Source organism: Trichechus manatus, unplaced genomic scaffold (assembly GCF_000243295.1).
Source record: "Trichechus manatus latirostris isolate Lorelei unplaced genomic scaffold, TriManLat1.0 scaffold00059, whole genome shotgun sequence".
NCBI classification, from domain to species: domain Eukaryota; kingdom Metazoa; phylum Chordata; class Mammalia; order Sirenia; family Trichechidae; genus Trichechus; species Trichechus manatus.
Window position 1 is genome coordinate 7,310,603 of NW_004443995.1, and position 26,587 is coordinate 7,337,189.

The window sequence follows — 26,587 nt, forward strand, 5'->3', positions numbered from 1 at the left end:
AAATCAAAAGACGGATTGCATTGGGCAAATTTGTCTGCTAAAGATCTCTTTAAAATGTTAAAAAGCAAGATGTTACCTTGAGGACTAAGGTGCACCTGACCCAAGCCATGATGTTTTCAGTCGCCTCATATGCACGTGAAACCTGGACGATGAATAAGGAAGACCGAGGAAGAATGGATGCCTTTGAATTATGGTGTTGGTGAAGAGTATTGAATATACCATGGACTGCTAGAAGAACGAACAAATCTGTTTTGGAAGAAGTATAGCCAGAATGTTCCTTAGAAGGGAGGATGATGAGACTTTATTTTATGTACTTTGGACTTGTTGTCTGGAGGGACCAATCCTTAAAAAAGGACATCATCATGCTTGGTAAAATAGAGGATCAGCAAAAAAGAGGAAGAGCCTCAATGAGATGGACTGACACAGTGGCTGCAACAATGGGCTCAAACATAGCAACAATTGTGAAGATGGTACAGGATTGGGCAGTGTTTCTTTCTCTTTCACATAGGGTCGCTATGAGTTGAAATCAACTCAATGGCACCTAAAAACAACAACAATGATGTTGAACATCTTTTCATGCGTTTATTGGTTATTCATAGATCTACTTGTGTACTGAGTTTGTTTAAATCTTGCCCTGGGTTGTCGTCTTATTTATTGTAAAAGTTTTTTGCATATTCTGGATTCAGGTCCTTTGTTAAACACATGTTATGCGTATATTTTCTCCCAATCTAGTTTGCCTTATCATTTTCTTAAAAATATCTTTTTTTATTGAGGTGAAATTTATGTAACATTGAATTTAAGAATATCTTTTGAAAAAGACAATTTTTAATTTTAATTAAGTGCAGTTTTCCAATTATTTTTCTTTTGTGGTTTGTACTTTTTGTTCCTTATATGAGAAGTTTTTGCCTCCCCTAAGGTCACAAATAATTTCTTCAATGTTTTCTTGTAGCTTTTATGTTTGTGTCTAAGTTAATTTCAAGGTAATTTTTTGTGTATGGCATAAAGTAAAGGTCAAGGTTTTCTTTCTCCCCTCCCTCTCAAGAGTATCCACTTGCTTCAGCAACATTTATTGACAAAACTTTCTTTTCGCCATTGAATTACCTTGGCAACTTTGTGGAAAATCAGTTCTTATTTATTTTAATATAGTGAATCAGATTGGTAGATTTTCTAATACTAAACCAATCTTGTATCTCTGGGATAAACTCTACTTGGTCATGATATATTATCCTTTCGATATATTTCTGGATTTATTTTGCTGTATTTTTCTAAAGATGGCATCTATGTTCATGAGGGATATTGGTCCATAATACTCTTTATTTGTAAAGTCTTTGTCTGGTTTTGGTATCAGAGTAATGCCGGCATTACAACATGTTTGTAAATGCTTCCTCTTCTCTATTTTTCTGGAAGAGTTTCTGTAGGATTAGTATTATTTATTCTATAACTATTTTATAGGATTAACAAGTGAAAATGTCTAGACCTAGAGTTTTCTTAGTAGGAAGGATTTTTTTTTTTAACTATCAAATCAATTGCTTTAATAGAGTGTTATTTAGATTTTCTCATTTTTCTTGTGTGAACTTTGATAGTTTGTATCTTTCTAGGAATTTGGGTATCTTATCAGTCTTAGTCTGCTAGTGCTACCATAACAGAAATAGCACAAGTGGGTGGTTTTAAAGAACAGGAATTTATTTTCTCATAGTTTAGGAGGCTGAAAGTCCCAACCAGGGTCTTGGCTGTGTTGATTCCTTCTGTGGGTCTCTTTAGTAGTGTCTTTCTTTCTTTCTTTTTTTTTTTTTTAGTAGTCACTCACTATTTCCTCTTTTTTTAAATTTTACTTTAGATGAAGGTTTACAAAGCAAATTAGTTTCTCATTAAACAATTAATACACGTATTATTTGGTGACATTGACTACCAACTCCATGACATGTCAACACTCTTCCCCTCTTGACCTTGGTTTCCCCTTATCAGCTCTCCTGTACCTCCTGCCTTCTTGTGCTTGCCCCTGAGCTGGTGTGACCATTTAGTCTTGCTTTGTTTTATGGGCCTGTCTAATCTTCGGCTGAAGGGTGAACCTCAGGAGTGACTTCAGTACTGAGTTAAAAGGCTCTCTTCTAGTTTCTGGTGACTGCTGGCAATCCTTGGCGTTCCTTGCTGTTCCTTGGCATCTGTCTTTCCCCTGTGCGTGTGTCTATTCTGCTCTTTCATTACTCAGAAGTGAGTAGGTTTGTGACCCACCATACTCTGGTATGACCTCATTAACATAACAAAAGAAAAGCTCTACTTCCAAACAGGATAACATCCACAGATACAAGGGCCAGGACTTCAGTATGTATTTTGTTGCTGTTAGGTGTCGTTGAGTCAGCTCTGACTCATAGCGACCCCATTGTACAACAGAAGGAAACACTGCCCAGTCCTGTGCCATCCTCACATTTGTTGCTATGTTTGAACCCATTTCACAGCCATTGTGTTCCCATTTGTACTTTGAATGCCTTCCAACCTAAGGGGCTCATCTTCCAGCACTGTATCAGACAATGTTCCGCTGCTATCCATAAGGTTTCTACCAGTCAGTTCTTTTCAGAAGTAGACTGCCAGGTTTTTCTTCCTGGTCTGTCTTAGTTTGGAAGCTCTGCTGAAACCTGCCCACCATGGACAACCCTGCTGGTATTTGAAATACCAGCGGCATAGCTTCCAGCATCACAGTAACGCACAAGCCACCACAGTATGACAAACTGATAGACGAGTGTTGGGTTTATATTTTGAGGGGACACAATTCAATCCATAACCTCATCTAAGTCCTTGAAATTCCTATATTATCTGTTTAATGTCTGTAGAATATTTGATTTCTAATATTGGTAATTTGCATTTCCTCTCTTTTCTGGACAAGTCTAGCTACAAGTTTATCAATTTTTTAAAAAGTATTATTGTGGCAAAATATATGTAACATAAATTTTGTCATTTTAACAACTCAGTGGCATTAATTACATTCATAATGTTGTGCAACTTTTACCACCACCTATTTCCAAAACTTTTTCATCACCCCAAACAGAAACTTTGTACCCATTAAGCAATAACTCCCCATTCTCTCCCCCTAGTCCCTGGTAACTTCTAATCAACTTTCTGTCTCTATGAATTTTTCTATTCTAGACATTTCATATAGTAGAATCATACAAAATGTGTCCTTTTGTTCCTGGCTTTTTTAAGTTAACATGTTTTCAAGGTTCATGCATATGGTGGTGAACTGTATGCATAAACATATGCCAGCTGCCTCAAAATTGTAAGCAGTAATAAGACTGCTAAGATGAGGACTTTACTGTCTGACCCAGTTGGGTTGTACACGCAAGACACCTACACAGTGTTGGCCATTGAAAGCTGTTAATATTATTTAAACAGTAAACAACAAGAAGAGATTACTTGTAGAAAGCAAACAGTATATGACAGGAACAGATTTGAGGTGAATCTGTCCCCTACACCCCAATGAGTAGCCTACTTAGCATTGTAGGGAAGGAACCCGCTTATGTCTAAAAGGTGACCCACTTATTCTTCCCAAATTACCCATGTTGATTTCTGTGTCACCAGGTGGGCACATTGTGGAGCAGTTGTCAGCAGGTGTCTCTCTCTTTCTCTCAGCAGCTGTGTCACCAGGTCAGGTCAGGTACAGCATGGCTATGTTTGTCTCTCTCTGTAGCTTTTCTTGGCTAGGTCTGGTTTCCTGTGCTTGGTGTCCAGCTCTCAACCAGTAGCTTCTGGATGACCCTGGCTCAATACCAGGGTTAAGTCAGTATTATGACAGCTCTCGAGGCAAAAGTTTTATGAGCAACCCCTGTATGGACTATGTCCAAGTCTCTGCTCCGTTGACGAGCCCAGCTCGGCTCTGTAGGCCAACTCGCAACTACTGCCATCTTCTGCATGGGCCAACTCTGCCCTCCACTGCCATCTGCTGTCCTCATGGCTTCTGCTGCGGCACCCCTGCCATCCTTTCTCTGCCACTGGACTCTGCTGTGCTTGCTGTTGTTTTCTCTCCCTCTTCAGTGTTATCAGCTCAGTTACCATTATTAGCTCGGTGCTACAGCCCTTGACCTGAATTATAGCTCTTCTAGCAGGCTCTCAGCCAGGGCCCTGTGTCCCAGAGGACACACTTCCCTACTGTCGGTCGTCCATCAGGAAACCCCCAAAACCTCTGTGAGATTGGCTGCTTATATAGAACACTCCCTGTCAATTTCAGGACGTGGCTTTCATAAACCCACTAATCCCATAGGCAGATCATAAACCTACCAATCCTCCTGGGTGGATTTGCAAGCCTCTTTCCTGGATAGTAAACTGACCAATCCTTGGGTGGATTGCAGCCCACCAGTCATTTTGGGAGAATTGCAAACCCAGGGCCAGAAAGACTATATAAAAGAAAATCCATTACACTACAGGTGGCATGTTTCAGAATCTTTTTCCTTTTCATGGCTAAATAATATTCTATTGTATGAATATACTGCTTTTGTTTATCCATTCATCTGTTTATGGACACTTGGGTTGTTTCTACCCTTTGACGATTGCAAATAATGCTGCTATAAACATTGGTGCACAAATATCTATTTTAGTCTCTGTTTTCAGTTCTTTTGGGTATATACATAGAAGTGGAATTGCTGGGTCATATGGTAATTCTAAGGAGCCCTGGTGGCACTATGGTAAGTGTTTAGCTGCAAACTGAAAGGTTGGCCATTTGAACCTACCTAGTGACTCCACGAGACTGGTGAACTGCTCCTGTACAGATTACAGCCTAGAAAACCCTATGGGGCAGTTCTGCTCAGTCACATAGGGTCTCTGTGAATCAAAATTGACTCAAGGGCACCTAACAACAACAACATAGTAATTCTATGTTTAACTTTTTGAGGAACCACCAAACTGTTTTCCACAGTAGTTGTAACATTTTACATTCTCACCGGCAATCCATGAAGATTTCAGTTTCTCCACATCTTGGCAATACTTGCTATTTTTCCTTTCTTTATTTTTTTGATAATAGCCATCCTAGTGGTTGTTATGTATTATCTTACTGGGGCTTTTATTTGTATTTTTCTATTTACTAATGATATTGAACATCTTTTCCATTTTTTAATTGGGTTGTTTGTCTTTTTTGTGGTTGAGTTGTAGTAGTTCTTTGTATATTCTAGATATTAAACCTTTATCAGATATACGATTTGTAAATATTTTCTCTAATTCTGCAGGTTGTCTTTTACTTTCTACATAATGTCCTCTGATGTACACATTTTTAATTTTGATGAACTTCAATTTATCTATTTTTTTCTTTTGTTGCTAATGCTTTTAGTGATATATCTAAGAATCTATTGCCAAATCCAAGGTCATGAAGATTAATCACTATGTATTCTTGTGAGTGTTTTATGATTTAAGCTCTTCTATTTAGACTATTGATCCACTTTGAGTTAATTTTTTTATATGGTGTGAGGTAGGTGTCCAAGTTCATTCTTTTGCATGTGGAAATCTACTTGTTTCAGCATCATTTGTTGAAGAGACGATTCTTTTCTCATTGAATGGACTTAGCACCCTCGTTGAAAATCAAATTGCCATAGACATACGAGTTTATTTCTGGAGTCTAAATTCTATTTAATTAGTCTATATGTCTATCTTTATGCCAGTACCACACTATTTTTATTGATGTAGCTTTGTAGTAAGTTTTTGAAATTGAGAAGTGTGCTCCAAATTTGTTTCAGCATTGTTTTCACTATTCAGGATTCCTTGCAATTCCATATGAATTTGAGGATCAGCTTTGCCATTTCTGCAAAGAAGACTGTTGGGATTTTGATAAGGATTGTGTTGAATCTGTGGATAGCTTTGGGTAGCATTGACATCTTAACAATACTGTCTTCCTATCTGTGAAAATGGGATTTCTTTTTGTTTATTTAACCAGTTGTCATAAAGTAGACTCTAATTCATGATGACCCCATGTATATCACAGTAGAACTGTGCTCTATAGGGTTTTCAAGGAGTCAATTTACATAATTTGTGTTTTCTAGGAATCTGTCCACTTCATCTAGATTTTCTAATTTGTTCATAGTGTTCTTTTATAATCCTTTTTATTTCTATAAGGTTGGTAGGAATGCCCCCACTTTTATTTCTGATTTTACTTATTTGCCTTCTTTTTTCCTTTGTCAGTCTAGCTAGGGGTTTGTCCATTTTATTGATCTTTTTAAAAACCAGTGCTTGCTTTATTTGATTTTATTCATTGTTTTCTATTCTCTATTTCATTTATCTCCATTTTAATCTTTAGTATTTCCTGCTTTCTGCTAGCTTTGGGTTTGCTTTGCTATTCTTTTTCTAGTTCCTCAAGGTATAAATTAGGTTATTGATTTGAAATGTTTCTTCTTTTTTATTGTAGGCATTTACAACTATGAATTTCCCTTTGAGCACTGCCTTTGTGGCAACCCATAAATTTTAGTAGGTGTGTTTTTATTTTCATTCATCGCTAAGTATTTTCTAATTTCCCTTGTAATTTTTTCTTTGAGCCATTGGTTATTTAAGAGAGTGCTGTTTAATTTGCACATTTTTGAATTTTTAGTTTATCAATTTTTATTGATTGTTTCAGAGGAACAACTTCTGGCTGTATGATTTTTCCCTGTTTTGTTCTATTGTGCTTTGTTTTCTATTTCATTGATTTATAGTTTCATTTTTATTATTGTTTTCCTTTTACTTACTTTGGGTTTTATTTGCTCTTCTTTTACTAGCTTCTTAAGATGGAAAATTAGATAATTAAAATTAGATTTTTCCACCCTCTTTTACTAATATAAGAATTTAAAGCTGTAACTTCCTTTCTAAGCACTACTTTAGCTACGTACTACAGATTGTAGTATATTGTGTTTTCATTTTTATTCAGTTAAAGATGTTTTCTAATTTCCTCTTTGGCCCATTGGTGATTTACAATTGTGCTGTTTAATTTCCAAATATTTGGGGAGTTTCCCAAATACATTTCTGTTTTGTATTTCTAATTTAATTCAATTGTGGTCAGAGAATGCACTCTGCACAACTTCCTTTGAAAGTTATGGAGACATGTTTTACGGCCTAAAGTGGTCTATTTTGGTAAATGTTCCATGTACACATCAAAAGAGTATCTATTCTGCTGATTTGGGGTATAAAAACCAAAAAGCCAGACTCATTGCTGTCGAGTCGATTCTGACTCACAGCGACTTTATAGGACAGGGTAGAACTGTCCTCTAGGGTTTCTAGGGAGCAGCTGATGGATTTGAACTGCTGACCTTTTGGTGAGCAGCTGAGCTCATAACCACTGCACCACCAGGGCTCTGATTTGGGGTATAGTGATTTATAAATATCAATTAGGTTAAGTTTATTAATAGTGTTGTTCAAGTCTTCTGTACCTTTACCATTCTTCTGTGTATGGTTTTATTGATTACTGAGAAATTTTCTGTTAAAATATGCAATTATAAATTGTGGATTTGTCTGTTTTTCCTTTCAATTGTATCAGTTGTTGCTTCACATATGTGGAAGCTTTCCAGTGTAATTACAGTTTTAATATCTTCTTAAATTATAGTGTGTGAGGTTTAGAATTTAAGAAATATATTTAATAACTACTATTTATATTTCCTTTACTCTAAATTCTTTATTTTTCTTGTCCATTTTTTTTTCTGTTTGTTGATATTTTATATATGAACATTAGAACTTGGCCTGTGATGTTTGTTGCAAACTTTACTTTTTTATGCTTTTGGTAAGCAGAAAATTTTTTTATTTTTATGTAGTTGAATTTTTCGGTCTTTGTGAAAAACGACTCCTGGACTAGGAGTCAGAACTAAGAAAGTCTTCCCCCGCTTTGATATTTCAAAAATATATTTTGTTTCCTTTTAATATTTTTGTTTCAGTTTTTTTTTGCACTTATGTTTTGGATTCACTGAGAGTTTATGATATAAGATATAGTTCCAAGGTTGTATTTTTAAATATATTACCCAGTGTTTTCAGTGCCATCTTTTCCCTACCAATTGAAATGACACCTTTATCATATAACAAATTCTTGCATGTGCTTAAAACCCTTTCTATCATTCCTTCTCCCTCCCTCTCTCCCATTCTCTTTCTTTCTTTTCTCTCTCTCTCTATGTATAAAACCAACCAGACCTACTGCCATCAAGTCAGTTCCCACTCATAGCGACCCTATAGGATAGAGTAGAACTGCCCTGTTACAAGTTTTCCAAGGCTGTAAATCTTTACTGAAGCATCTTTCTCCTGCAGAGTTGCCGGTGGTTTCGAATTGCCCACCTTTCGGTTAGCAGCTGACCGCTTTAACCACTGTGCCACCAGGGTTCCATAGATACGTATAACCCATTAAAAACCCATTGCTGTCAAGTCAATTATGACTCATAGCAACCTTATAGGACAGAGTAGAACTACCCCATAGGGTTTCCAAGGAGTGGCTGGTGGATTCGAACTGCCGACCTTTTGGTTAGCAGCCAAACACTTAACCACTGCCCCAACAGAGCCCCATAGATATGTATAGATATGTAGATATATCTTGCTGGTTCTGTTTCTCTAGAGAATCCTAAGATAATATGTAAATAATTTAACCTTCTCCTTTATAATTTATATAGTTTATGTATCTTTTTCTTCTCTAAATGCCTTGGCCAATATGTCCAGAAAAATGTTGAATAGTGATGATGATAATCGACATCCTTGTCTTGTTTCTGACTTTAATCAGATGCTCGTGTTTTCCTCGAAAAGCATGATACTACCTTTGAGAATGGGATGCATATATTTTATTATGTTAGAGAAGTGTCTATATGGTCTTTTTAATTACCTCATATGTGTGGACAATGAAAAAGGAAGACAGAATTAAAATTGTGATGTTGAGGAAGAATAATGAATATGCCACAGACTGCCAGAGAACAAACAAATAAGTCTTAAAAGAAGTACAACCAGAATGCTCCTTAGAAGTGAAGATAGAAAGAGTTTGCTTCACTTACTTTGGACACGTCATCAGGAAAGACCAATCACTAGAATAGGACATCAGTAAAGTAGAGGGCCAGCGAAAATGAGAGAAACCTTAAATGAGATGAATTGACACAATAGCCAAAATGAACTCAAACATTCCAATGATCATGAAAATGGCTCTGGACCGGGCAACGTTTCATTCCGTTTTATACACGGTCACCATGAGTCGAAGCCAACTATATGGCAACTAACAACAACAACAATAACATATGTTCCTATTTTGTTAAAATCTTAATTTTGTTAAGAGCCAATGTTGAAGGAGGTCTTTTCAGCATTTTTGGGTAATGAAGCTTAGATCAAGTAATAAGAAACAAAATGGAAAATATTAATATATTTGACAATATTAAATTAAAACTTCTTGTTCTTCATAAACAGAATGAAAAAAACAAATCACAAACCGGGAGAAAATGTTTGAAATGGAATTGTACATAGAATATATAAAGTACTCCTACAAATTAATATTTTTCCATATAAGCTTTGCAAATTAATAAAGAAGGGCTAATAACCCAACAGAAAAAAAGGCAAAAGACATAAACAGAAATGAATGTTAAATTTTATCAAATGCCTTTCCAACATATTTGGAGATGATCCTTCCTAGATTTCCTAACACTATACTTTTTTTTTTTTTTATTACATTTCTGGAATGATCCTCATTGGTTCATTTAATCCGTGTCGGCATTGTTTACTTATATTTTTATTAGGCATTTTGCATTGATATGCTTGAGATGTCTATCTGTGGTTTTGTATTTTTTGGTGTGCTGTCTTTTTAAGTTTTAGGGATTAATGAAATGTTTCATTTATATATGCCCTTTTCAATTCTTAGGAATAGTTTAATAGCATAAGAAATTATTTGTCTTTAAAATTTTGGTAGCTTTTCCCTTATGAAACAATCTGGACAAGGTACTTTTATTGATGGTGGTTGTGTGTGTATAGTGATGGGAAGTGGTGTACATAGCTCTTTGACAACTGTTGTGGATTGGATTGTGTCCATCAAACAGATATGTTGAAGTTCCAATCCCTGGTGTTTGTGAATGTGACCTTGTTTGAAAATAGTCTTTGAAGATGTTATCAGTTAACATGCAGTCATACAGAGTAGGGTGGGTCCTAATCCAATTTAAGTGGTGCACTTATAAAAGAGGAGAAGAGACACAAAGACAGATGTACACGGAGGGAAGAATGCCACGTGACGACGAAGTTATGCTGCAGCTGCAAGGTAAGGAACACCTTGGGTTACCACCACGGGGAGAGACAAGAAAGGATCTTGTTCTAGAGCTTTTAGATAGAGCATGGCTCTGCCAAAACTTTGAATTTGGACTTTTAGTCTCAGAAGTGTAAGACAATACATTTCTGTCCTCTTAACAAACCAAGCCAAACCCATTGTCGTTGAGTCAACTTATAGCAACCTTGTAAGGACAGAGTAGAAAAGCCCCATAGGGTTTCCAAGGCTGTAAATTCTTACGGAAGCAGACTGCCACATCTTTCTCCTGTGGAGCAGTTGGTGGGTTGGAACCACTGACCTTGTAGGTTAAAGCCTATCACTTTAGCCACTGCACCATCGGAGCTTCTCTCTGTCATCTTAAGCCACACACTTTGTGGTTCTTTGTTACAGCATCCCCACGAAATTAATGTGGCAATTTTTTCTTTCTTTTATATTAATTTTTCTTTTGGCTTTCTCTCTCTTCTATAGGAATTTTTGTAACTCATATTTTCTAGAGAATTATTAAATGTCTACCTCTGCTTCTTTTTTATATTATGCCTTCACTATGAAAATGGCCTCCAAACTTGTTTCTCTCCTTCATTAGGGCACCACACCAACTCTTCCACACTGCTGCTAGAGTTATCTGTCTAAAATGTGGGCCTGGTCATTTCTTTCTCATGCCTAAACAAAAATCAAGGAAAATCTTCCAGTGATTCCTCATTGCTCATAGATAAATCAAGACAAATCTGAGTATTATGTGCTGTACTATTCTCATTTTCCACTCTTGCCTCCTGTACTCAAGTTGTTTACTTTGCCTAAAGTGATTTCCTCGTTGCCTTCTCTATTCCTTAGCTGGTGAACTTTTTTTTTCTTTGTTTCTTTTTATTGTACTTTAGGTGAAGGTTTACAGAACAAACAGTTTCTCATTACACATCAGTATGCATATTGTTTTATGACATTGGTTAACAAACCCAAAACATGTCAACACTCTCCGATCTCGACCTTGGAGGACCTTTTTTCTTTTTGGGTGAAAATATACATAGCCAGAGATACACCATTTCAAAAATTTCTACATGAATGATTCAGTGACATTGATTACATTCTTCCAGTTGTGCTGCTATTCTCACTATCCTTTTCCAAATTATTCTATCACCATTATCTTCAACTCGCTACCCCCTAGGCTTCCCATCAAACCTTTTGAGTTGCTGTTGTCAATTTGATCTCACATAGATAATTCTTTTTTTTTGTACTTTGGATGAAGGTCTACAGAACAGAATAGTTTCTCGTTAAACAATACACATATTGCCCTATGACAACAGTTAACAACCCCACCACATGTCAACACTGTCCTTTCTCAATCTTGGGTTCCCTATCACCATTAGCCGGTGAACTATTTTAAGGCTTAGATACATTATGAGCTCCTGAAGTTATAACTTAGGTTCTATTCATCTTCATATCTCTAGTGCCGAAGTCTAGTACATGCATGCTCATTAGATGTAATTGTTCAGTACATACTTGCTGAAACACATCAGCTTTATGTATTTGTTTTTATGTTAATTGGATATGTGTGTGGTTATTAAGGTAATCCTTTATAAGGTAAGTGAATCTGAAAGATGTTGGGAGGGGGAGGGGAAGCAGGTACTGACCTGGTTTATAGGTACAGGCAGGATCTGGCTTCCTAGTATTTCTGCCATTTGATCAAGGATGACAAGATTTCTCCTCCATCTAGCTACCAATTCCCCCAACACAGACACATAAGCACATGCACAATTACAAATTCACACACACCACGAGAGGCTAGGGTAGTAACTGAATTAATTTATTGCCTTGGGTCCACTTGAGTATCGGCCTGAAGTTGGTGATCCCAGGGAAAGACCAAATCTCAGGGAATTTTTCTAAGAACAGTCACCAGCCTTTTCCCCTGTGGATTTCTGAATCCAGAGATTGAGTGTATCCCTCAGTCTGTCCATCAGCATTGAATGAGCATATGAACTTAGGTTGCTAGGAGTCAGGCTAATGTTTCTGTTGGTAGCTTTCTTCCTCTAAGGATACGGATCTATGTTCTGAGTATAATTTAGAGAGTTCAAAACTAAGCGTCACATAGGAAACCAAATACTTCACTCTACTTCACAACAATGCCAGACTCTTCCAATATTGCCAGTCAGCTGCTAGGGTAAGTGTGGCTGGCTTTTTATTCCTATTGCTCAGAATTGCCAGGAATCTCTGCTTGCCTGGACAGTGATGCCAACTTAATGCTGATTTTTACATAATATTTGTTTATCTGAAGGAACAAAATAATAAAGAAACTTTGTTTGAAACAACATTTCAAATCAGACCATTTTAAACTAATGCTTATTTGGTTCTTTGTTTCAGAGATGAGGGGGGAAAAAAACGAGCCTCATAGATTTTCAAATTTTTATTTTCATCAAACTAAACTACCTCATCTTGAAAACTGTATTCGCATGTTTTCATACTCATTCTACTCAATGGTTCCCATTACAGTCTAGATGAATATGGTTGTGTTTTTTACAATTGCTTAAATCTAAAGTGACTATTAATGTGTACACTAGAACTTGGAAAACATTGTTTTCTGCAGCTTATATGTCTTTTATTGTATAGAGCAGGAAAAAAAAACACTACATACAATCTTATTCCCAATTGAAATCATATTTTGGCTTTTAAATTTTTATCGAAATACTTGAGGAAATTGTTCCTGTATGAGTTCCATGTCAGATAACAGAAAGAGTATCCGCGGTAACTCCCAGCATCTTTTGACGTTTTGTTCTCTTTTTTTCCCTTCACAGCCATCTCAATTCTTTTATTGCAGCTGCATAAATATATTTTACAGGTCTCACATTCCCCCAAAGTGATATTAGAATCCAGATAAAACCATACCAATACAATAGCAACAAGATTTTGAAAAGGAGTAATATATCAGTAGCAGTGCTAAAAATGTTTCTTTAGACTTTGAGTCCTAAGATTCTGTCTACATTGTTGTGATAAAGGAAATAGGGTAAAATAATGAATTGGACTTTCTTAGAGTGACGTGGCTGGCATTATGAATTCTTAACATTACACTTATAAGGCAGACTTTCAGGCGATGGGGGAGAAATCTTGCTTTGCTAATAGAGTGAGAAGGAGTTCTGGTGGACGTATGACGGAGAGCCAGAAAGGGACAGGTACCAGAGGGAGGGTTAGAATAAATCCAGGGGCTGGCTAGGAGGGCAGAGGGAAAAGAAACAAAATGAGACTGGAAGAAAAAAGAGTTGGGGGATGGGACACAGCTCCCAGGGAAGCAGCCCCAACTATAAATCTGCTCAGCAAGTTTTCACACAGACCTTGCTACAGGTCCCTGGGTTCGGTTCTTGACTTGGCCATTTACTAGCACTTTTGCCTTGAGAAAGTTACTTTACTTTTCTGAGTTATTCTTTCCATTGCTGAAAATGAGAAAAAGAATGCCCATTTCCTGGGGTTTTTACAAAGATTAGAAGAGATAATCACAGTTAATATATTCAAAGTTTTCAGTCTTCATCACTTGACAAATGTTAATTTTCTTTCCCATCTCTGAGTTCCTTTCTTATCTTCACCAAAGCCTGGGATTAATGGAGAAAGTTCTCCAGATACAGAATTGGATTGTTTTCCCATCTGCTTTTTAAATATGGTCCCTCCAATGGCCTTCATTCCAGTAGAAACCAAACTGTGTTGATACATACCCAGGAAATACATGCATAAATGTTCAGAAGGTTCTTGGTACTGTTCCCAGAACACGGTTGCGTTCAGTAGATGGAAGCTGTTGTTAATTCACAGGTGCTCAGTCCCACTGACTTGAAGAGATGCACTTGAACTGACTTCATTTTCATATAGATCACTTAGGTAGATAGGCACTTCCTTAGTCCCCACCATCACCCTAGACTTTCTTGCTAGTACCCTCTTACTTCCATTCCCAGTATAAGGCCAAGCTACTTCTTTTAGCTCTTGGTAAATGGATTTTCCTTGATTTTTAACCTCCTCTTCATTAGGCCAAGTCTGACTCATCCTTAAATCTCAGACTACCTGTTACTAATCAGGAAAAACTTCCCAATCCCCTTGGACTTGGTTAGACCTGCTGTTATATGCTGTCTTACCACTCTGTACTTCTCTTTCATGGTACTTATTATGATTACAAGTATAATAATTATTTGTGTATATAGTGAACTCCATATCTCGTTCACTGCTCGATTTCCAGCACCTAGTACAGTTCTTGGACCATGAGAGGAGACCGATAAATATTCATTGATTGATTGACTGGTCTCGAAAATGGTTGTTTAAGGCAGGTTTTGGTGACTCACTTTAGTTTAAAATTTGGCTTTAAGTTAAAGACTTGGCTTTAGTTACAACTCCAAAGCTTTCTGGGCACTCCCCCATGTGCAGTGCTGCTGTGATAAACCTGTCCCATGGGCGGCAGTTGGGGGGCAACCAATTTCTTATTTTAATTATATATGGGAAACAAATTAGGGTGAGTGCCTCCCTTATACTTTTACATCCCTAAATCAGGACAATATCTGGTACCCGCTTAAAACAGTATCAAGTTCATAGAAGAACAATTCTAATTCTAAAAGAGCTAGGTTTTATCCAATTGTCACGGATTGAATTGTGTCCCCCCAAAACATGTGTCAACTTGGCTAGGCCATGATTCTCAGTATTGTGTGGTTGTCCTCCATTTTTTGATCTGATGTAATTATCCTCCATTTTGTAATTGTTGTAAATTCTAACCTCTATTTGTTAATGAGACAAGATCAGTGTAGGGTGTATCTTGAGTCACAGCCTTACAAGAAGTGTGACTCAAGTCACGTGCTTACTCAAGCCACACCTTTTCTGGAGTCACACATTTTATCTTACAAGAGATAAAAAGAGAGAGAAGCGGGCAGAGAGAGGAGGGACCTCATTTCTATTAAGGAAGAAGACCCAGGGTCCTTGTGCTGAGAACCTTTTAGACCCAGCGGAAGATTGATTCCAGGTCACATGGAGATATCCAAGGAACAAGGAAACAAGCTAAAGAGACAAGGACCTCTCCCCAGAGCTGACAGAGAAAGCCTTCCCCTACAGCCGGCACCCTGAATGCAGACTTCTAGCATCCTAAACTGTGAGAAAATAAATTTCTGTTTGTTAAAGCCATCCATTTGTGGTATTTCTGTTATAGCAGCACTAGATAACTAAGACACAAATCAGCTAACTTTATTGAGTCATTGCTATTTCCAAAGTGCTGCTTAAGGCCAGTGGTTCTCAAACTTTAATGCACATCAGAATCATCTGCAGGGCTTGTTAAAACTGAGATTCCTTATTGTTGGGGGCTTCAATACTTCATTCTCAGCAACTAATGGAACTACTAGACAGAAAATTAGCAAGGATTTAGAACTGAATAATATCAAACAATAGGACCTAATTGAATATAGAATACATTATAGAATACGCCATCCAACAAAAGCAAAAAACACATTCTTTTGAAGTACTCATAGAACAGTCATCGAAATAGACCATAGTTTGTGTCATAAGACAAACCATCACAAATTTAAATTGAAATCACAGAGTATGCTCCCTGACTGAAATGGAATCAAACTAGAAGTCAATAACAGACAGCAGGAAATCTCCAAACACTTAGAAATTAAGTCACACGCTTCTAAATAACCTACAGGTCAAAGAGGCAACCAACCTCAAAGGAAATAAAAATTACATAGAACTGAATGAAAATGAAAGCATAACATATCAAAATTTGTGGGATGCATTTCAAGCAGTTCTGAAAAGTTTACATGCTTATATTAGAAGTTTTCAAGTCAGTAGTCTAAGTTCCTACCTCAAGAAATTAGAAAAATAAGAGCAAAATAAACCCAAAGCAAGTAGAAAGAAGGAAATAATTAAGGTAACAGAGTCAATGAAATTGAAAATTACAAAACAAAACAAAAACAAAACAAAACAAAACAAAACAAAAAACACTAGAGAAATTTAAAGGTCCCTGGGTAGCACAATCGATCTGTGCTCTCCTATTAACCTAAAGGTTGCAGTTTGAACCTACCCAGCAGTGCCACACTGAAGAAAAACCTGGTTATCTGTTCCATAAAGATTACAGCCAAGAAAACCCTATGGGGCAGTTCTACTATATAACATATGGGGTCTCCATGAGTTGGAATCTACTTGATGGCAATGGATTTTTTTTTTTTTTTGCTTTATAGAAAGTTAATGAAATAAAAAACTGGTTCTTTGAAAAATCAGTAAAATTAATAAACTTTTAGTAAGCCTGACAAAGATAAAAAGAGAGAAGACACGAATCACAAATATCTGTAATGACCGGGGTTATCACTCAGATCCTGTAGCTATTAAAAGGATAATAAGAAAATACTACAAACTACTTTACACACATGAATATGTCAACTTAGAAGAAATGGACCAATTTCTTGAAAATCACAGTGTACCCAAAGTCAGCCAAGATGAAATAGATAACCGGAGTAGTCCCATAATAATTAAAGAAATTGAATTTGTGACTAAAAATCTCTCAAAAATAGATCTCCAGGTCCAGATGCTTTTATTAGATAATTTTGACAAACATTCAAAAAGAAATACCACCTATTTTAAATACTATCTCAAAAAATGGAAGAGGCAACACTTCCTAACTAATTTTATGGGTCAGTATTACCTCATAAATGTCCCTGAAAGAAAACTACAGACCAATATCTTTCATGAACTTAAATGCAAAAACTTCAACAAAATTTTAGCAAATCAAATCCAACAATATATGAAAAAAATAATTACCTATCCAAGTGGGATTTATTCCAGGTATGCAAGGTTAATTCAACATCTGAAAATCAATCAGTGTCATCCACTATATCATCAGGATAAAGAAGAAAAATCACTTGATCTTATTAATTGACACAAAAAAAATTTGGCAAAATTCAACCCTCATTCATAATAAAGACTCTCAGTTTGCAAGGAAAAGAGAAGAACTTTCTCAGACTCATAAAGAGCATCTAAAAAATCTTGCAGATAACATATTTAAATGGTGACAGACCAAATGCTTTCCCTTTAAGATCAGGAACAAGGCAAGGATGTATGCTCTTACTACTCTTATTCAACACAGTGCTGAAAATCCTAGCCAGTCAGTGCAGTAAAGTAAGGAAAAGAAATAAAAGGTATACAGGTTGGAAAAGAAGAAATGAAACTGTTTCTATATGTACAGGAAATAATTGTCTATGTAGAAAATCCCAAAGAATCTACAACAAAACAAAACAAAAAACTCAAACAAAACTAGAACTAATTAAGTGAGCTCAGTAGAGTCTCAGAATACAAGACCACATAGAAAATTTAATTGCTTTTTTGGAAACTGATGACAAGTTGAAATGAAAATAAAAAATATAATACCATTTACAATTGCTCCAAAACAAATGAAATAGCTAGGAATAAATCTAACAAAACTTGTGCAGGATTGTAATGATGAATATTACAAAATGCTGATGAAAGAATTTTAAGACCTAAATATTTGGTAAGACGTGTTATGTTTATGGATTGGAAGACAACATAATAAAGACATCAGCTCTCCCTAAATTGATCTATAGATTTAACATAATTCCTCTCAAAACATCAGCAAGGTTTTTTGTAGACAAAGGCAGGCTTATTCTAAAATTTATATGGCAGGAGAAAGACTCTAGAATAGCCAAAATGATTTTGAAAAAGAAGAGTAAGGTGGAGGGAATTACTCTCCCTGATGTTAAGGCTACAATGTAACTATAGTAATTAAATAGTGTGGTACTAGCAGAGGGATAGACACATAGATCAATGGAACAGAATAGAACACAGAAATAGACCCACACAATTATGCCCAATTAAATTTTGACAAAGGAGCAAAAGCAATCAAATCAATGGAGGAGTGATAACTCTTTCAATAAATGGTTCTGGAGAAACTGGATATCCGTAGGCCAAAAAAAAAAGAACCTCAACTTTAACCTCACTCTATATCCAAAAATCAACTTGAAATGGATCACAGACTTAAATATAAAACATAAAACTATAAAACTTCTAGAAAAAATAGGAGAAATCTTTGGGGCTTAGGGCTAGGCAGAGTCTTTAGACTTGATACCAAAAGCATGATCCATAAAAGAAAACTTGATAAATTGAACCTCATCAAAAGTAAAGATGTTTGCCCTGATTAAGACCTTGCTAAGAGGGTAGCAAGATAAGATTATAGACAGGGAAAGATACTTGCAAACTACATATCCAACAATGAAGTTGTAGCTGGCATATATAAAGAATTCCTAAAACTCAACAGTGAAAAATCAAATAATCCAATTAGAAAATGGGCAAATAACACACACAGACATTTCATCAAAGAGGATATGCAAAAAAAAACCCACCAAAAACCAAACCTGTTGCTATCGAGTCAATTCCAACACATAGCAACCCTATAGGACAGAGTAAAACTGCTCCACAGGGTTTTCAAGGAGCAGCTGGTGGATTCCAACTGCCAACCTTTGGTTAGCAGCAAAGCTTTTAACCACTGTGCCATTAGGGCTCCATCAAAGAAGATATACAGATGGCAAAGAAGCACGTGAAAAGATGCTCAACATTATTAGCCGTTAAAGGAATGCAAGTTAAAACCACAATGAGTTATCTGTACACATCTATCATGATGGCTAAAAGCTAAAAGAACAAAAAAACAGAAAAGATTGGTGAGGATGTGGAGAAATTAAATAATTCATGTATTACTAGTATGACAAACTGACAGATGTGTGGGGAAAATGGGACAGCCACTCTGAAAAACAGTTTGGCAGTTCCTTTTAAAAGTAAAAACAAACATTTGACCTGGAAACTGGACTCTTAGCATAGACCCCAAAATGAACACTTACTTGCCTGCAGAAACTTGTACATGAATGTTCATAGAAAATTTATTTGTAATAGTCTCAAGTTAGAAACTATCCAAACTATCCTTCAACAGGTGACTGTTTAAACAACCTGTGGTACATCCATACTATGGAATACTTCTGAGCAAAAGAAGGAAAGGATGATCGATATGTGCAACAACTTGGGTGAACCTCAGAGAAATTATGCTGAATGAAGAAAGGCAATCTTGAAAGATTATATACTACATGATTCCATGTACATAACACTTGTGAAATAACATAATTATAGAGATGGAGAATATATTAGTAGTCTCTAGGGGCTCAGAATGGGAGGGAGGGACTAGGTGTAGCTATACAGGGTGTCTTAGTTATCTAGTGCTACTATAACAGAGATATCACAAGTGGATGGCTTTAACAAAGAGAAATGTATTCTCCCACAATTTAGGAAGCTAGAAGTCCAAATTCAGAGTGCCAGCTCCAGGGGAAGGCTTTCTCTTTGTCAGCTCTGGGTGAAGGTCCTCGCCATCAATCTACTCCAGTCGAGGAGCTTCTCAGCACAGGAACCCCGAGTGCAAAGGATGTGCTATTCTCTTGGCTCTTGTTTCTTGATGGTATGAGGTCCCCATATCTCTCTGCTCGCTTCTGTCTTTTATATCTCAAAAGAAATTGGCTTAAGACACAGCCTAATCTTGTATATTGAGTCCTGCCTCATTAACATAACTGCCTCTAATCCTGCCTCATTAATATCATAGAGGCAGATTTTATAACACATTAAAAAAAAACCACATCAGATGACAAAATTGTGGACAATCACACAATACTGGGAATCATGGCCTAGCCAAGATGACACATGTTTTGGGGGGACACAATTCAATTCATGACACAGGGATAGCACAAAAAGGTCTTGTGGTGATGATACAATTAATTATCTTGATTGTGGTAGTGGTTACATGAAACTACACATATAAAATTACATAGAGCTACACACATGCACACTGACACACAAATGAGTGCATGTATAAGCGGTGACATCTGATAAACTCTATGGATTGTACCAATATCAATTTCCTGGTTTTGAAATAGTTTCCATAGTTGTACAAGATGTTAACCTTGAGGCAGACGGGGTGAAGGGTCCATGAGACAGCCTTCTACATTTGTTTGTACCTTCTTCTGAATCTATAATTATTTCAAAATAAAAAGTAAAAAAACAAAAACAAAGAAACAAAAAAACTTGATTGCTGAGCCCCACCTCCACAGTTTTTGATTCAGTAGATTTGGAGTGACATCTGAAAATTTACATTTCTAATAAGTTCCTAGGTGATGCTGATGCTGCTGGTCTAGAGATCATGCTTTGAGAACCACTATTCTAGGCACTGTGGGAAATGTGAAGACAAAAAGCAAGAGTTTCTGTGATACGTCTATACGGTAGTGAGAATAAACCAAGTGAAAAAATAACTACAATACAAGTAGGTGTAATACAGATGCTGTAAAAGAGACAGTTCTAGGAAGGTTCCAAAGAGGAACCAACTGAAAACAAGGGATCAAGGAAGATCTAAGAGGTGGTATTTGAGATGAGTATGAAAGGATGCGGAGAGTTGTACAGGTGCATAAGTTTGGGGAGGTTATTTTAGGTACAGGACACCAGGGCCTTGAACCAGTTCAAACCAGTTCATTCGTGGCTGATGAAATAAAACTAAAACAGATTCAAATTTTTAAAATTTAGATGACCCAGAACCATAACTGGAACAGGAAAAATCTGATGGGCAAGAGATTTGGTTGCTATGCAACACATATGCTGCCGTTGTTTTCTAAGAGGGAGATTAAGTTTCTAGCAGGCCTTTAACCTGTAATTTTTCCCATTCCAGTTACAGTTTCAGTTCACTCAAATAAAAAAAAAAAAAAATTATGTCTGTTCCAGTGTCACTTCCTCCCCCATGATTGAACTGGGAAGAACTGGTTTGAAGCCCTGGAGGCAACTGCTTGACCAAAGGCAATGGGGAGAGAAAAAAACATTTGGATTATTTGGGAACAAAGTTTGATAGAATTTAAATGAAGTATAGGAAATGTGTAGGGAGTAATGAGCAATCAAATGAAAGAGTTAGGATGTAATCCATACTATAGAGGACCTTGCATGAGAGATTGACAAATTAAAAGGAATGGAGATCAACTGAAGCTTTCTGAAATTGTAACTGGAATTATGCTCTAAGGTTTCAGGCAGTTTTATTAATAAATACTGTGTAGCTCATTAAAAATACAAGATTTTGAACCCTACTTGTTATGTTCAGAGTTAAGCATGGTGTGGTGATCAAGAGGCTTTGGTGTGCCATAAACATGGGTTCAAATTTATAACCAACTAGCTGTAGACTCTCGGGCATAACTCCTAACTTCCCTGACATCATTAGTCTCATCATACTTATTCTTTCATAAAATGGGGGAAACAATACCTATATTGAGAGTGATTGTTAGACTTACATAAATAATGATCATAAACTGCTTATTACCATCCTTCCATAAATGATACCTATTGTTATTATTGTAGTTATTAGGAATCTAACACAGTTATTCAGTCTGAAGCATATTATACAGATATTTTGCCTTAGTTGGCATGATAATATACATCTTCCCTAAAATAGTTGAGACAAATATACAGAGTTCATGTTTGAAATTTCCATATATATTTATTTCATTAAAATGGCCCAAGATCTTTTTCTGTGACTATTTTATTGTGTTTTAGGTGAAAGTTTACACAGCTAATTAGATTCCCATTAAATAATCCATACACAAATTGTTCTGTCATGTTGGTTACTATCCCCCCAATGTGTCAGCACTCTCACCATATCCACCCCACCTGTCCCATTTCCATCCATCCAGTTTCTCTGCCCACCTTGCCTTCTCGTCTTTGCTTTTGGGTAAATGTTGACTTTTTGGTCTTGTATAGTTGATTGTTTAAAGAAGCACATTCCTCATGAGTGTTATTGTTTAATTTTTAGGCCAATCTATTATTTGGCTGAAAGGTGACCTTCGAAAGTGGCTTCAGTTCCAGCTTAAAAGAGTATCTTAGGTTGATAGTCTCAGGGGTCCTCTACTCTCTATCAGTCCAGTAAGTCTGTTTTATTTTATTTTTATGATTTTGAGTTTAAAAAAATTTTTTTTTATTGTACTTTAGGTGAAGGTTTACAGAATAGTTTCTCGTTACAAAGTCAGTACGCATACTGTTTTATGACACTGGTTAACAAACCCACAACATGTCAACACTCTCCCTTCTCGACCTTGGAGGACCTTTTTTCATTTTTGGTGAAAATACGCATAGCCAAAGATACACCATTTCAAAAATTTCTACATGTACAATTCAGTGACATTGATTACGTTCTTCCAGGTGTGCTGCTATTCTCATTATCCTTTTCCAAATTATTCCATCACCATTATCTTCAATTCACTGTGCCCTAGGCTTCCCATCAAATCTTTTGAGTTGCTGTTGTCAGTGTGATCTGACATAGATAATTCTTTTTTTTTTTTGTACTTTAGATGAAGGTTTACAGAACAGAATAGTTTCTAATTAAACAGTACACATATTGCCCTATGACAATGTTTAACAACCCCAGGACATGTCAACACTGTCTCTTCTCAACCTTGGGTTCCCTATCACCAGCTTTCCTGTCCCCTCCTGCCTTCTAGTCCTTGTCCCTGGACTGCTGTGCCTCATTAGTCCCATTTTGTTTTCTGGGGCTGTCCAATCCTCGGCTGAACGGTGAACCTCGGGAGTGACTTCACCACTGAGCTGAAAGGGTGTCTAGGGGCCATACTCTCGGGGTTTCTCCAATCTCTTCAGGCCAGTAAATCTGGTCTTTTTTTGTGTGTGTTAGAATTTTATTCTACATCTTTCTCCAGCTCTGTCCAGGACCCTCTATTGTGATCCCGGTCAGAGCAGTCAGTGGTGGTAGCCGGGCACCATGTACTTCTTCTGGTGTCAGGGTAGAAGAGGCTATGGTTCACGTGGGCCATTAATCCTGTGGACTAATTTCTTCCTTGAGTCTTTGGTTTCCTTCACTTCCGTTTGCTCCAGATGGGAAGAGACCAATAGTTGTATCTTAGACGGCCACTCACAAGCTTTTAAGACCCCAGACGCTACTCATCAAACTAGGATGCAGAACATTATCTTTATGAATTAAGTTATGCCAATTGACTATGTTGTCCCATGAGACTATGGTCTCAAGCCTTTTAACCCAGTAAATTACTCCCCTGAGGTGTTTGGATATGTCCAGGAAGTACCCCTAACTGTGTCCCCATGTGCTTTATTTTATATATGAATGTATATGCAGCACATACAAACATGTATATACATATGCCCACAAATATACCCATATATGCATGCACATGTACTCCCATATGCCTTCCAACACCCATATAGCATATGTGTCTACATATGTAACTACTCACATATGTTTCTGCTTGTTAGTACTATTGTTGCAAAATTGTATGTGTTACGGCATTTAACATAGCTGTCCTTTATTCCTCCATACTTCTTAGTGTCTTCATTTATCTTGGTCAAGTTGTGCTGACTTCCTCCATATTGTGTATTGCCCTTCCCATCACCAGAATTAATACGTGTCTACTATCTAGTAAATGACCCCTCATCCCTCCCCTTCCATCTCTGGTAACCATCAAAGAACATTGCTTTCTGTGTGTATACCTATTCATGACTTTTTATAAAAGTTGTATCATGCGGTATTTGTCCTTTTGTGATTGACTTTTTTCACTCAGCATAATGCCCTCCAGATTCATCCACGTTATGTTTCGTGGACTCATCATTCTTCTTTTTTTTTAATCTATGAAGACTGATCATTTTTATCGGTTGTCCAAATACTTCATCTTTTCTCTTTCTCCAATATTATTACTTTTTTTTAAATTGTACTTTAGATGAAGGTTTACAGAACAGAATAGTTTCTCATTAAACAGTTAGTACACATATTGCCCTATGGCAATGGTTAACAACCCCACAACATGTCAACACTGTCCCTTCTCAATCTTGGGTTCCCTATTACCAGCTTTCCTGTCCCCTCCTACCTTCTAGTCCTTGTCCCTGGGCTGTTGTGCCCCATTAGTCTCGTTTTGTTTTATGGGGCTGTCTAATCTTTGGCTGAAGGGTGAATCTCGTGAGTGACTTCATTACTGAGCTAAGAGGGTGTCCGGGGGCCATACTCTTGGGGTTTCTCCAGTCTCTGTCAGGCCAGTAAGTCTGGTCTTTTTTTGTGAGTTAGAATTTTGTTCTACATTTTTCTCCAGCTCTGTCCGGGACCCTCTGTTGTGATCCCTGTCAGAGCAGTCAGTGGTGGTAGCTGGGCACCGTCTAGTTGTGCTGGACTCAGTCTGGTGGAGGCTCCCGTAGTTGTGGTCCATTAGTCCTTCGGACTAATCTTTCCCTTGTATCTTGTTTTCTTCATTCTCCCTTGCTCCCGAAGGGATAAGACCAGTGAAGTATCTTAGAAGGCCGCTCACAGGCTTTTAAGACCCCAGATCTACTCACCAAAGTAGAATGTAGAACGTTTTCTTTATAAACTGTGTTATGCGAATTGAGCTAGATGTTCCCCAAGACCGTGGTCCCCGCAGCCCTCTGCCCAGCAATTTGGTCCCTCAGGGATTTTGGATGTGTCTATGGAGCTTCCATGACCTTGCCTTGTACAAGCTGTGCTGGCTTCCCCAGTATTGTGTACTGTCTTACCCTTCACCAAAGTTACCACTTATCTATTGTCAATTTAGTTCCACCCCCATCCCTTGTAACCAACAAAGATTGTTTCTTTTTGTGTGTAAACCTTTTTATGAGTTTTTAAAGTAGTGGTTTCATACAATATTTGTTCTTTTGTGATTGGCTTATTTCACTCAGCATAATGTCCTCCAGTTTCATTCATATTATGAGATGCTTCACAGATTCATCATTGTTCTTTATTCTTGCATAATACTCCATTGTGTGTATGTACCATAGTTTGTTTATCCATTTATCTGTTGATGGGCGCTTAGGTTGTTTCCATCTTTTTGCTGTTGTGAATGATGCTGCAATGAACATGGGTGTGCATATGTCTATTCATGTCACTGCTCTTATATCTCTAGGATACAAAACCAGGAGTGGGATTGCTGGATCATAAGGTTATTTCTATTTCTAGCTTTTTGAGGAAGCATCATACCATTTTCCATAGTGTTTGTACCATTTTACAATCCCACCAGCAGTCTATAAGAGTTCCAATCTCCCCAAAAACCTCACCAGCATTTGTTGTTTTCTGTTTTTCTGATCAGTGCCATTTTTGCAGGGGTGAGATGGTATCTCATTGCAGTTTTGATTTGCACCTCTCCAATGGCTAATGATGGCAAGCATCTCTTCATGTGTTTGTTAGCCGCCTAAAAGTCCTCTTTAGTGAAGTGTCTCTTCATGTCCTTTGCCAATTTTTTTTTACTAGATTGTCTTTTTATTGTTGAGTTGTTGAAGTTTTCTATATTTTTAGAGATTTAATCCTTGTCATATATGTTGTTACCAAAAATTTTTTTTTCAGTCTGTAGGTTCTCTTTTTACTCTTTTGGTAAAATCTTTTGAAGAGCATAATTATGTAATTTTTAGGTGGTCCCAGTTATCTAGTTTATCTTCTGTTGTTCATACCTTTTTTGCTGTGTCTGATAGTGTACTTATGCCAAAAATTAGGACCCCTATTTTTGTCTCTATGTTATATTCTTTATAGTTTTAGCTTTAACATTTAGGTCTTTGATCCATTTTTAGTTACTTTTTTCTGTGGTGTGAGGTGTGGCTCCGTTTCATTTTTCTGGATATGGATATCCAGCTTTGTCAGCACCATTTGTTAAAAAAGACTGTCTCTTCCCCATCGAATGGACTTTGATCCTTTGTCGAAGATCAGCTGTCCATAGATGGATGGATTTACTTCTTGGTTCTCAATTCTATTCTATTAATCTCTGTTTGTCATTGTACCAGTACCAGGCTGTTTTGGTTACTGTGGCTATATAATAAGCTCTGACATCGAGAAGTGTGAGGCCTCCTACTATGTTCTTCTTCTTCAGTATTGCTCTAGCTATTCGAGGACTCTTTTCTTTCCATGTAAAGTTGGAGATTAGTTTTTCCTTTTTGTTAAAGAACATTGTTGGAATTTGGATTGGGATTGCATTACATTTATAGATTGCTTCGGGTAGTATTGACATTTTCACAATGTTAAGTCTTCTAATCCATGGAATGTTTTTCAATTTATGTAGGTCTCTTTTGTTTTCTTGCAGTAGTGTTTTGTAGTTTTCCTCGTATAAATCTTTTACATCCCTGGTTAGATTTATTCCTAGGTATTTTGTCGTTTCGGGAACTGTTACAAATGGTACTGTTTCCTTGATTATCTTTATGGAGTTCTCTTTGTTAGAGTAGAGGAACCCAACTGATTTTTTTTTTTTTAATATTTTATTGTACTTCAGGTGAAGGTTTACAGAACAAATAGTTTCTCATGAAACAGTAGTACACATGTTGTTTTATGACATTGGTTAACAACCCCAC